The sequence below is a fragment of the Mus caroli genome, unplaced genomic scaffold (genome assembly GCF_978045245.1).
Source record: "Mus caroli unplaced genomic scaffold, Mus_caroli_1 scaffold_3, whole genome shotgun sequence".
Taxonomy (NCBI): Eukaryota; Metazoa; Chordata; class Mammalia; order Rodentia; family Muridae; genus Mus; species Mus caroli.
This window is the reverse complement of record NW_028227258.1, coordinates 66,237,834-66,247,709: the sequence shown is the minus strand read 5'-3', so window position 1 is coordinate 66,247,709 and position 9,876 is coordinate 66,237,834. Positions and strand designations below refer to the sequence as shown.

The 9,876-nt window shown below is 45.6% G+C and overlaps 1 protein-coding gene and 1 long non-coding RNA gene across 4 annotated transcripts in view; one reads left to right on the top strand and one right to left on the bottom strand.

Annotated features, from left to right (window-relative positions):
- Positions 1 to 725: 725 nt before the first annotated feature.
- On the bottom strand, positions 726 to 5,359 carry LOC147005520 (uncharacterized). Its single transcript, XR_015046697.1, has 3 exons — positions 5,159 to 5,359; positions 4,439 to 4,599; positions 726 to 1,016 (listed from the first exon to the last, which is right to left on the bottom strand). It is a non-coding gene; the product is annotated as an uncharacterized LOC147005520 (long non-coding RNA).
- Pi4kb (phosphatidylinositol 4-kinase beta) overlaps positions 5,154 to 9,876 on the top strand; it is a 32,513-nt gene continuing 27,790 nt past the window's right edge. For 2 of the 3 annotated variants that reach the window (XM_021158581.3, XM_021158580.3), the window contains exon 1: positions 5,154 to 5,407. The gene's annotated coding sequence lies outside the window, so the exon portion shown is untranslated. The remainder of the gene's footprint in view (positions 5,408 to 9,876) is intronic. The other variant, XM_029474924.2, reaches the window with a different exon arrangement.

The following is a 9,876-nucleotide window of genomic DNA, read 5'->3' as shown; positions in this document are numbered from 1 at the left end:
TGCCTGCAGGAGCCAGAAGGCATTGAATTGCCTGACACTGGAGCTGTAGAGACTTGTGAACTGCTATGTGGGTGCTGGGAATCGAACCCACGTCCTTTCCAAGAGTCACCTGCACTCTTAATTGCTGAGCCATCGATGGCTCAGGTTCACCATATGACTTATTCAGTCTAGTTTTTTCAAAGCTTATATTGTAACCCATTACTGCATTGTGAAATCAGTTTAGCAGAACTTAAAATATTGTTTCTAAAAGGGAAACAAAATAAGCCCAAAACTATGAGAGTGTTGTACACGGAGGGATTATGAGTTTTTTTGTTTGTTTGTTTTGTTTTTCGAGACAGGGTTTCTCTGTGTAGCCCTGGCTGTCCTGGAACTCACTCTGTAGACCAGGCTGGCCTCGAACTCAGAAATCTGCCTGCCTCTGCCTCCCAAGTACTGGGATAAAAGGCCTGTACCAAGAGGTTGAAGCTTTTATTTCAACTAGATATGCTCATATGTTTTCAGTGATTGTGGTATAAAGTGAATGTTTTGTCTGCATGTATTTATGTACACCATGTGTACCCAGTGCCTGAGGAGGCAGGAAGGGGGCATCAGATCCCCTGCCACTAGGGTCATAGGTGGTTGTGTGCTACTCTGTGGATACTGGGAATTGAACCTGGGTCCTTCACAAGAGCATTGAGCACTCTTTTTTTTTTTTTTTAAAGATTTATTTATTACATGTAAGTACACTGTAGCTGTCTTCAGACACTCCAGAAGAGGGAGTCAGATCTCATTATGGGTGGTTGTGAGCCACCATGTGGTTGCTGGGATTTGAACTTCCGACCTTCGGAAAAACAGTCGGGTGCTCTTACCCACTGAGCCATCTCACCAGCCGGCATTGAGTACTCTTAACCACTGATCCATCTCTCCAGTTCCAAAATCCGCAGTTAAAAGCCAGGTGCGGTGGTGTTCCTTACAACGCTAACAGCGAGGAAGCAAAGACGAGGAGAGTCCTGGGGTTTACTGGACAGCAGCACAGCCTATTCAGTGAATTCCAGGTCAGTGAGAGAAAAACAAACCGGAAAACACAGCAATAACAAAACCCAAAGTGGATGGCACCTGAGGGAACACGACCAAAATGTGTCCTCTGGTCTCCACAGCACATGTGTGTATATACCAGCAAACACATGCACTGGTACACACACAAAAAGAGGAATTTAAACAATAGTACAAATAATATGCTTCAGAGTTGAATATACTTGTCACGGTTGAGTTATTTGGAAATCAGATTGGAATATAATTCTCTATGCTTTTAATGGCTTTATGATCTGACACTTAAGGATACCAAGGAGAAGCCAAGCAGCCTTCCTGTAAGTCCCTCACTCCGAGGCTGAGGGAGGAAGAGCTCAGATTTGAGGCCAGGCTAGGTTACAGAGTGAGATCCTGTTTTGTTTGAGACAGGGTCTCTTTATGGAACTCTGCCTATCCTGGAACTACCTATGTAGACCAGGCTAGACTTGAACTCACAAAGATCTGTCTGCCTTTGCTGGGAGGCCACCATGCCCAGCCAAAATCTTGGGGATTTTTGTTTGTTTGTTTTTGGTTTTGGTTTTTTTCCAAATAAAACAAAAGGACTAAGGCTTTTAAAAAAGGCAAATAGGAATGTAGAAAAATTAGTTAAACCTACGAATTTAAAAATTTAAATGTAGCCGGGCGTGGTGGCGCACGCCTTTAATCCCAGCACTTGGGAGGCAGAGGCAGGCGGATTTCTGAGTTCGAGGCCAGCCTGGTCTACAGAGTGAGTTCCAGGACAGCCAGGGCTACACAGAGAAACCCTCTCTCGAAAAACCAAAAAATTTAAATGTATTCACTTTTAAAAAGTACACTTTACCAAATAAGACATCAGTGAAATAATCACATTGTTTTACAACTTCGTAAATCTTCCTTATGTCCCACTAAATTCTCATATCTGCTCTGAACTCAGGCTGACTGCTGTATCAACATATGTGAATTTTTTTCCCTGTGGTATAAAAACTTTGGATACTTAGAATGCAAAGGTAAATCTTTCCCTTCCTATAGGGTGGCAGTTCTCAACCTGGGGGTCTTGACCCCTTTGGCAAACCTCTGTCTCCAAAAATACTTACACTGCGACTCATTACAGTAGCAGAATTAGTTATGAAGTAACAACGAAATAATTTTATGGTTGGAGTTACCACAACATGAGGAACTATATTAAAGGGTCAAAGCATTAGGAAGGTTGAGGACCACTTCCTTAGGAGCTAGTCTAGAAAAAAATTAGGCCTCTAATCCTAGCTACTTGGGAGGCTGAGACAGGGTTGCAGTTTGAGAACCTGCCTGGGCAACTTACTGAAAACCTAGATCACAAAAGGGAGCAGGGCTGGGATAGGGCCCAGTGGAATAGCACTTGCTCAGCATGCATAAGGCTCTAGATTCAATCATGAACACAGCAGAAACAAATGACAATGTCAAAATACAGGCAGAAACAAAGCTGCGATGTATGTAGTAATGAGTAAACCAAACACCCAGACTCTCCAGATAAAAGCAGGAAGACAGAGCCACAAATGCAAAGACATTTACAACTGAGCTCACAGGATTTCTCTGTGTAGCCCTGGCTGTCCTGGACTCATTCTGTAGACCAGGCTGGCCTCGAACTCAGAAATCCTCCTGCCTCTGCCTCCCAAGTGCTGGGATTAAAGGTGTGCACCACCACCGCCAGAAATTTTGAAGTAGACTTTTTACTTACCTATGATTTAATTCTATGTTGGTATGTAAATGAGGGAATGGCCTCATGTGATTAAGAATTACCATTGGCTGGGCTCTGGTGGCGCATGCCTTTAATCCCAACACTTGGGAGGCAGAGACAGTGGAATCTCTGAGTTTGAGGCCAGCCTGGTCTACATAGTGAGTTCCAGGACAGCCAGGGCAATGTAGAGAGAGATCTTGTCTCCAAATAAACAAAGCCTACTTTTGCAGCGCCATGGAATCCCAGGTCTTGGAGGAACCTGTAACATTTTAAACTCTAGGCTACCGCAAGGCCACCACCTCTTGATACAGCTGGTTGGAAGCTAGCCAAGAACTGTGGGTCCTGTCAAGTGAAATGGGGATCGCCTAGCCGAGACCACAGGGACAGAGTGAAACTCTCTTTGGCACCCTGTCGCTCTTCTTTGCTTATCTTCCATCACCACCACCCCCCACCCCAGCCTAGTTTATCTGTTTGCCCTGTCCTGATGATCTAAAAGATTCCCATTTCTATTATTCAGCACACATTGTCTTCTTCCCTCTCAGAATGTTCTTTCCCTTTTATCCCACTGGATACTAGGTTCTGCCTTGCATTATTCACAAGAAGTCTTCCACTGTCCACCATATACTATGCAACCAGGCCTTCTGTGCAGATTTAACAAAGGTCTGCCCCTTGCCTCCAGCAAACAAGAACTCCATTTGTTCTACTTCTGTGCCTGCTGCAGATTTTATGCAGGCATTTCAAGCTATAGCTTCAAAATAAATAAAAAAATAAAAATCTCAATCTTACCTCTATGAATGTTTTTCTGTCGTGTGTGTATGTATCTGGTACCCACAGAGGTCAGAAGATGGCATTGGACCCCCTGGGAGTGAACCGGGCTCCTCTGCAAGAGCAACAGTTCTAAACCACTGAGCCAAATTCTCAGCCCTGTCTTCAGCTTTAGCTTTTTTTCTGCCTCCCAGTTAAATACGGAAGCAGGGGCATGGTTCACTCATCATTTGTCTGTTTCAATAACAGACATGTAGTACTGTAACCCATACTTTCTTGATTTTCCCAACCCCCCAAACCTTAGAAAATGTTATTACATCAGATACTACTGTTGTTAATGTAGTACTATAATAATATTGTCAATATTATTATACAGAAGCTATGGGTTAGTCCAGCTTGGGGGCATGTGGATATATTCCCACATGCTCCACAGGCCAGTGGCTTGAGCCAAGGAATATCACAAGCAGCCTGGGAAAAATAACTGTCTCTAAAAAGGGAAAGGGGATGGGAAGGAAGCTAGAGAAGAAAGGGGGAAAAAAAGGAAACAAAGATCTCAAATCAGCTTATAAGTGCAATGAAGATGTCACCCAAGAGCTAGGCTCAACCAGCTTCCTGTAGAATATTAAGAACCTACCCACCCGGCAGTGGTGGCGCACGTCTTTAGGCCTAGCACTTGGGAAGCAGAGGCCGACAGATTTCTAAGTTCAAGGCCAGCTTGTTCTACACAGTGAGTTCCAGGACAGCCAGGACTACACAGAGAAACCCTGTCTTGAAAAAAAAAACAAACCTACCCTTACAAGGGGCCTAAGATACTAAGAAAAGTCTCAGGAAAAGCGTTGGGACAGTGATTGTGGGGGATCTATGAGGCCTGTCTCACATGATTTTGTAGCCTTTGGAAAAGGAATAAGTCCAAACTTTTGTCATTTCACTCACCTTTCCTAACCTGGCTTGTCCAGCCTCTTTTAAGGCCTTAGCAGCTGGGGTGACCTTGGAAGCAGCACCTTGTCCCAGAGTGATGGTGCGAAACAGTGAAAGATTGAGGCGGTTGGGCTGGGCCATTCCTGAAGCTATAGGGGCAAACTCATGGCATCATCCTTAAAGATGAGTAGGAAGAGGGAAATGAAGGTGATTGTACTCCTTTCTTCGTCCCTTCTCTTTCTTGTCTGTTTTCTGGACCTCCTGCATGGGTCCCACCGGCTGACTTACGAAAGGAATCCCGTAGGATAGGAGAGGGAGAAAAAAGCCACTGGTGGCAGTTACGGTAACTCAGTGGTTTACGCAAATGAATAGTTTATATATAACTTGCATGTTCATACACTTTTGGAAGTACATAAAATATCGGTACCTCCACGTCCCTCCACTGATCCTACCCACGCTACTTCCCTCTCGGCTTCCTTAGTAAGGCTGATCTTTTAGGTCCGCCCTCAAACACAGGGCCCGCCTTCCCTCGTAAGCCCCTCCTCCCTGCCCCCACCCCCTCCCCGCTCCTTCCCTAGCTTCCAAAAGCTCTTCCCCGCCCCCTTTTCCTTTCTGAACAGGCGTGAGTCGGGCAGCTCACTGGACTCAGATTACTATGGCATCGGTAGTGTCCTGACACCGGGAAGCAGGAAAGCAATCCCCCGGAAGAAAGGCTCGGGCCCAGGGGACTCTTACATCGGAACCCGCCAAGGAATTGTTATTTTGTCCTGCTAGTGGGGTCCGGTCCAACTTGAGGTAGCGTGAAGGCCCCTTCAGGCGGCGCCGCGGGCAGCCCCGCAGCCGGGGCCTGGTGCAGCCGCCGCGGCCGCTGTCAGGGAAGCGCAGGCGGCCAATGGAACCCGGGAGCGGCCGCTGCTGCTGAGGCGGCGGTGTCGGCAGTCCGACCCCGACCGCCTGCACCCCCTCCGCGAGGGTCCCCCGGAGGTAAGCGGTTCCTCCCCCGTGAGTCGCCTTTGCCTGTGTGTGTGTGGGGGGGTCCTTCTGCCACCCTGTCCCGCCCAGCCTACCGCGACCTGGGTTCGGCTACAAAACTGCCCCCCTGGTGGCAGCTGCACCCCGAGGTCCTTCACCCTTTGCTCTCGGGCCCGGGGTAGTCTTCTCTGCTTTCTGGCTTCCTCTTCAGTTTAGCCCCTCCCTCTGCCCCGTGGATTCCACCTCCCCACCAGCAGGACACACACTTCGTACCTCTGTTGCCTCTGTTCCGTAACTATCTTCCTAAGTCGTGAACCTTTTCCACATTTGACCCCTTCTACATCATCATCCATGTTTGCCTTCCTCGCCGTTTGTGTTTCTGCTCACAAGCCTTTTCTATGGACTCCGCCTTTATCCCTTTTCCTATTTTGCCCCACTCTTCCGAGTCTGTGCAATCTCAGCACGGAGTTCTCATTTCTCTCAGCTACAGATTGTATCCCTCTCTTCTGCTTCCAATTCCATGACCTCACCATAACCCACTCCCCCAGCTCCTGACTTCCAAGAATTGCCTATTCCCTTCTTCTTAAAGGATCTCAGACTACTGTCATCATACCCAGATACCATCCACTTTGACCTTAGTCCTCAACCCCTCTCTAGGGTGCCTGATGATACCTGAGGCTGTCTTTGGCTTCTCTTTCCCCTTTCTCAATCTCCAGCCCTCTGGAGGGCTTCCCGTAGGAGAAAGCTCTGCCATGAACACCCCTACGGATAGTGATTTCCAACTTTTGACACCTCTCTCCAGGATTCAGCTGATGTTTGTCTCCCTCGGCTCTGTTTTCCCTGTGGTCTTTAAGTATTCTCTATCATGTCCTTTATCTCCACATATGATTTCAGATCAGCTAAAGCTTGAACTAAGAAGATGTGAGAGGATGGGGAGCCACAGTTGTCTCAAGCTTTTCTGGACAGATGTGTTTCTGAAGGATGAAGCAACTTTTAAAGAAGTCTTTATCAATCAGATTACATTTTGTTGAGTGTTTAAGAGCAACCACTAAGAAAGATGCTCAGAAACTGAGCATGGAAACTGAATGAAGTTGTGAGAAATTTTGCTTTAGATTATTTTGGGATTTCTGTTAGATCACAGAATCTCCTACTCCTGTCTAGACCTAAGGGGAACCATTACTTTCCTGACTGAAGCTTAGTGGACTATTGTTGGTTTGTTTCATAAGTATTTGGACCTAAGGTGAAGTTGTGTTTGTGTGTGTGTGTGCCTGGGGTTGGGGCTGATTGGGAAAAGGAACATATATAAGACAGTGTAAAGAGATGTATACTCAGAGTCAGGGCCCCTTGGTTCAGCTTGTAACTTCCTCACTTGAACTCTAGGATGGTCTTTTGAGAAAATGGCCCATTCTGCAAGCACCAGTGCTGTAATAGGCTAATAACAGGATGCCTGTTGGGGAAGAATTGTACTTTTTTAATTTATAAAACACTACAGGCTGTCAGGTGAGAGGTATTTATTGCTAGTGGCTTTGCCATCTTGAGAATTCTCTTTTATTTTGATATTTTGATCTCTCTGGTCTCTGGCCATGAGTACAAAGTCAGTTTGAAATACAAGCTCTTGCTTGGCCTGCTGCTTCTCAACTCTTTCTTTCTTCCACTACATTAAGTTGTTGACCATCTGTGCCCTTTTTTTCTGTACCTGACCCATAACTCCACATTCTGTGGTCAGAAAGTGTGTTTGTAGAAAGGTCTTTATAAAAGAACCTTGATAGCCAGGCGGTGGTGGCGCACACCTTAATCCTAGCACTTGGGAGGCAGAGGCAGGCGGATTTCTGAGTTTGAGGCCAGCCTGGTCTACAGAGTGAGTTCCAGGACAGCCAGGAATATACAGAGAAACCCTGTCTCGAAAAACCAAAAAAAAAAAAAAAAAAAAAAAAAAAATTGTCTTCCACATCTTTCTTGGCCTGAGATAATAAAGAAGGCACTGGTGCTCCATCTTCCAACTCTACGTCTGGTCAGGTTTGAAAATATACTATCTTGTTCCACTTCTCCTTACCCTGAAATTACTTGGAGTGCAGTCTACTAATGATCCCCACTTATGGGAGAAGCCCCCTGGTTTTCCTTGCTTCTCATCTGGGTCCACACTGTATGGGAACATGTTTGCTGAACACTCATATAGCAAGTGGAGCTGCTTTGGTTTGGGTAAGAGCTTTAGAAGGATCCTTTCAGTAATTGGCATGGGAAAAGAGAAGGCCTAGTCTAAGCACATTGGGACTCAAATAAGGACGAGTTCAGAAAAAGGTGAGCAATGCAGGTTGCTGTCTTTACCATTTGTCAGACTATCATGGGCTCCTGGAGCAGGCTTGGGCTGTCTGGTTGGAATCTGCTTATACCTGTTGCATGGCCTTGCACAGAGTTCTCAGCTTGGTCAATATTGACCTAACTGCTGTAAGACCACTGCCCTTCCCCCAATGCTGTGGTTGAGAATGCCCTCTTCCCTGATGCCACCATCCTTTGAGACCTTGAACAAACATACTTGGTTCCTGGTGGGGCTTGAGCTTGCTAGACTGCTCAATCCAGAGTTTCTACAGGATAAAATGGAGATGTCATTCTTCCTTTACTATTAAGTTAAAAGGGGGAAAATGAGTCCTTGAAGCTTTGTGCTATACCTTCAAATATGGAAAGGAACTTGTTTTTTTTAAGAAAAAAATGTATTTCGTGTGCATGGCTGTTTGCCTGCCATGCACCCCATATGTGCCTGTTGTTTGCAGAGACCAGAAAAAGATGTCTGTTCCTCTGGATCTGGGGTTAAAGATGGTTGTAAGCCACATGTGAGCTGGGAATTGAACCCAGGTCCTCCAGAAGAGCAGGCAGTGGTCATAATCATTGAACCATCTCCAGCCCCAGTAAGGAACTTCGTAGCAGCAGAACAAGCAGCCTAGGATGATAGAGTCCCTTTTGAAGAATGGCATATCTTTAAAAACTACTGTTAAAGGAGTGCACACACTTGGCAACATTCAGTAGTGTTATAGGGATTTATGATCAAACTCACAGTCCCTTTCCCTTCACCTGTGTTCACACCCTGCAGATCAGAGCTCACCACTTAATTATCTCAGTTTAAGCTTCTGTCTAAAGCTTATTTCCATAGCTTCACTTCAGTGCTTGTGACTGTTTCTTGACCCTTTGTGGAAGAGGGTTTGATTGTAGAAGATTCATACTTGTTTAGGTAATTATGACATTATTTTGTTTTTCAACCTGACACTTACGTAGCTTAGGCTAATGAACCTGAGCCTTTCTTTTTATTAATTTGGAGTAGGGTTTGCTGGGATTGAACCCAGAGTGGTGCTCGTGTTAGGTAAATCACCCACTGCTGCACTCGGCCCTCAGTATACTACCCCTGGCCCTCTTTCCCATGAGCTTTTGCTGATTTTCCTTTACTACCCACCTCATACAGTAAGATATTGGCTCCTTTATCTTGTTTCCACTTCTGATCCATTTCAAAGGATCCTTGAAAGGAAGGGAAATTGAGGTGACCTGGCTGTTTGTAAGAAGAACAGTAGATCAGATGATCCTTAAAAGCTAGTCTATGAAAATTTGGGAGCTTTTTAGGCCACCAGGATTGGTATGGAGCGGTTCATATTTATCATGCAAGGAAAAAGACTGAAGAAGCAATAGGAGCAATAATAGTAATTGGGTAAGGGTATTAATTTGGGTCTCGGTACCATCTTTCCTGAGAGGCCGGTCCAGTAAGCCTTTTCATAAAGACCCTTTTCATTAAATTCTGTGCAAGCAGAGATTTTTTGGTTTTTGTTTTTTTGTTTTTCCACTCCTCTCGCAAACAGAAGTTTTAAGGTGTTCTGAAGCAGAGAGCCTGGTTAAGAGGTAGTATTCCCTGCAAAGACCTCTGTAGACATAACTGATCAGGCCCATAAAACACATTGTGGCCACTTTCTCTTCCTCTTCAGAAGCAGTTCTGTACTAGTGTAACCTGGATCCACCCTGATACTTAGACTTTCTCTATTGTATTAGTTATTTTTCTCATTGCTATCACATAACACCTGTCAAAAGCAACTTAAGGAGAATTGACTTGGCTCCCAGTTTGAGGTTATAGTCCAGCACAGTGGGTAAAGCATAGTGTTTTGCGTGTGAGGCAGCTGGTTGTATCTGCAGTGAAAACAGAGAGGGAGGCAGGAATGTTAGCGCGCTCACCTTGCTGCCTCCTCTTGATTAACTCTGGGGCCCTGACCTATGGAGTGGTGCCACCTATGGATCTTCCCACCTCAGTTAACCAAATCTAGAAAATTCCTCACAGACATGCACACAGGTTTGTTTCCATGGTAACTCTAAATCCCATGAAGTTGATTTAAGATTATTTCTCATGCCTTCCTCTCCCAGTTCTGTGGGGTCCAGCTGACAACATTTTAAGCTCTGATCTTTCCCCAGCCTCCATCTCAGGCTGCTAGGCTCAGACAGGAGGCCTCTTC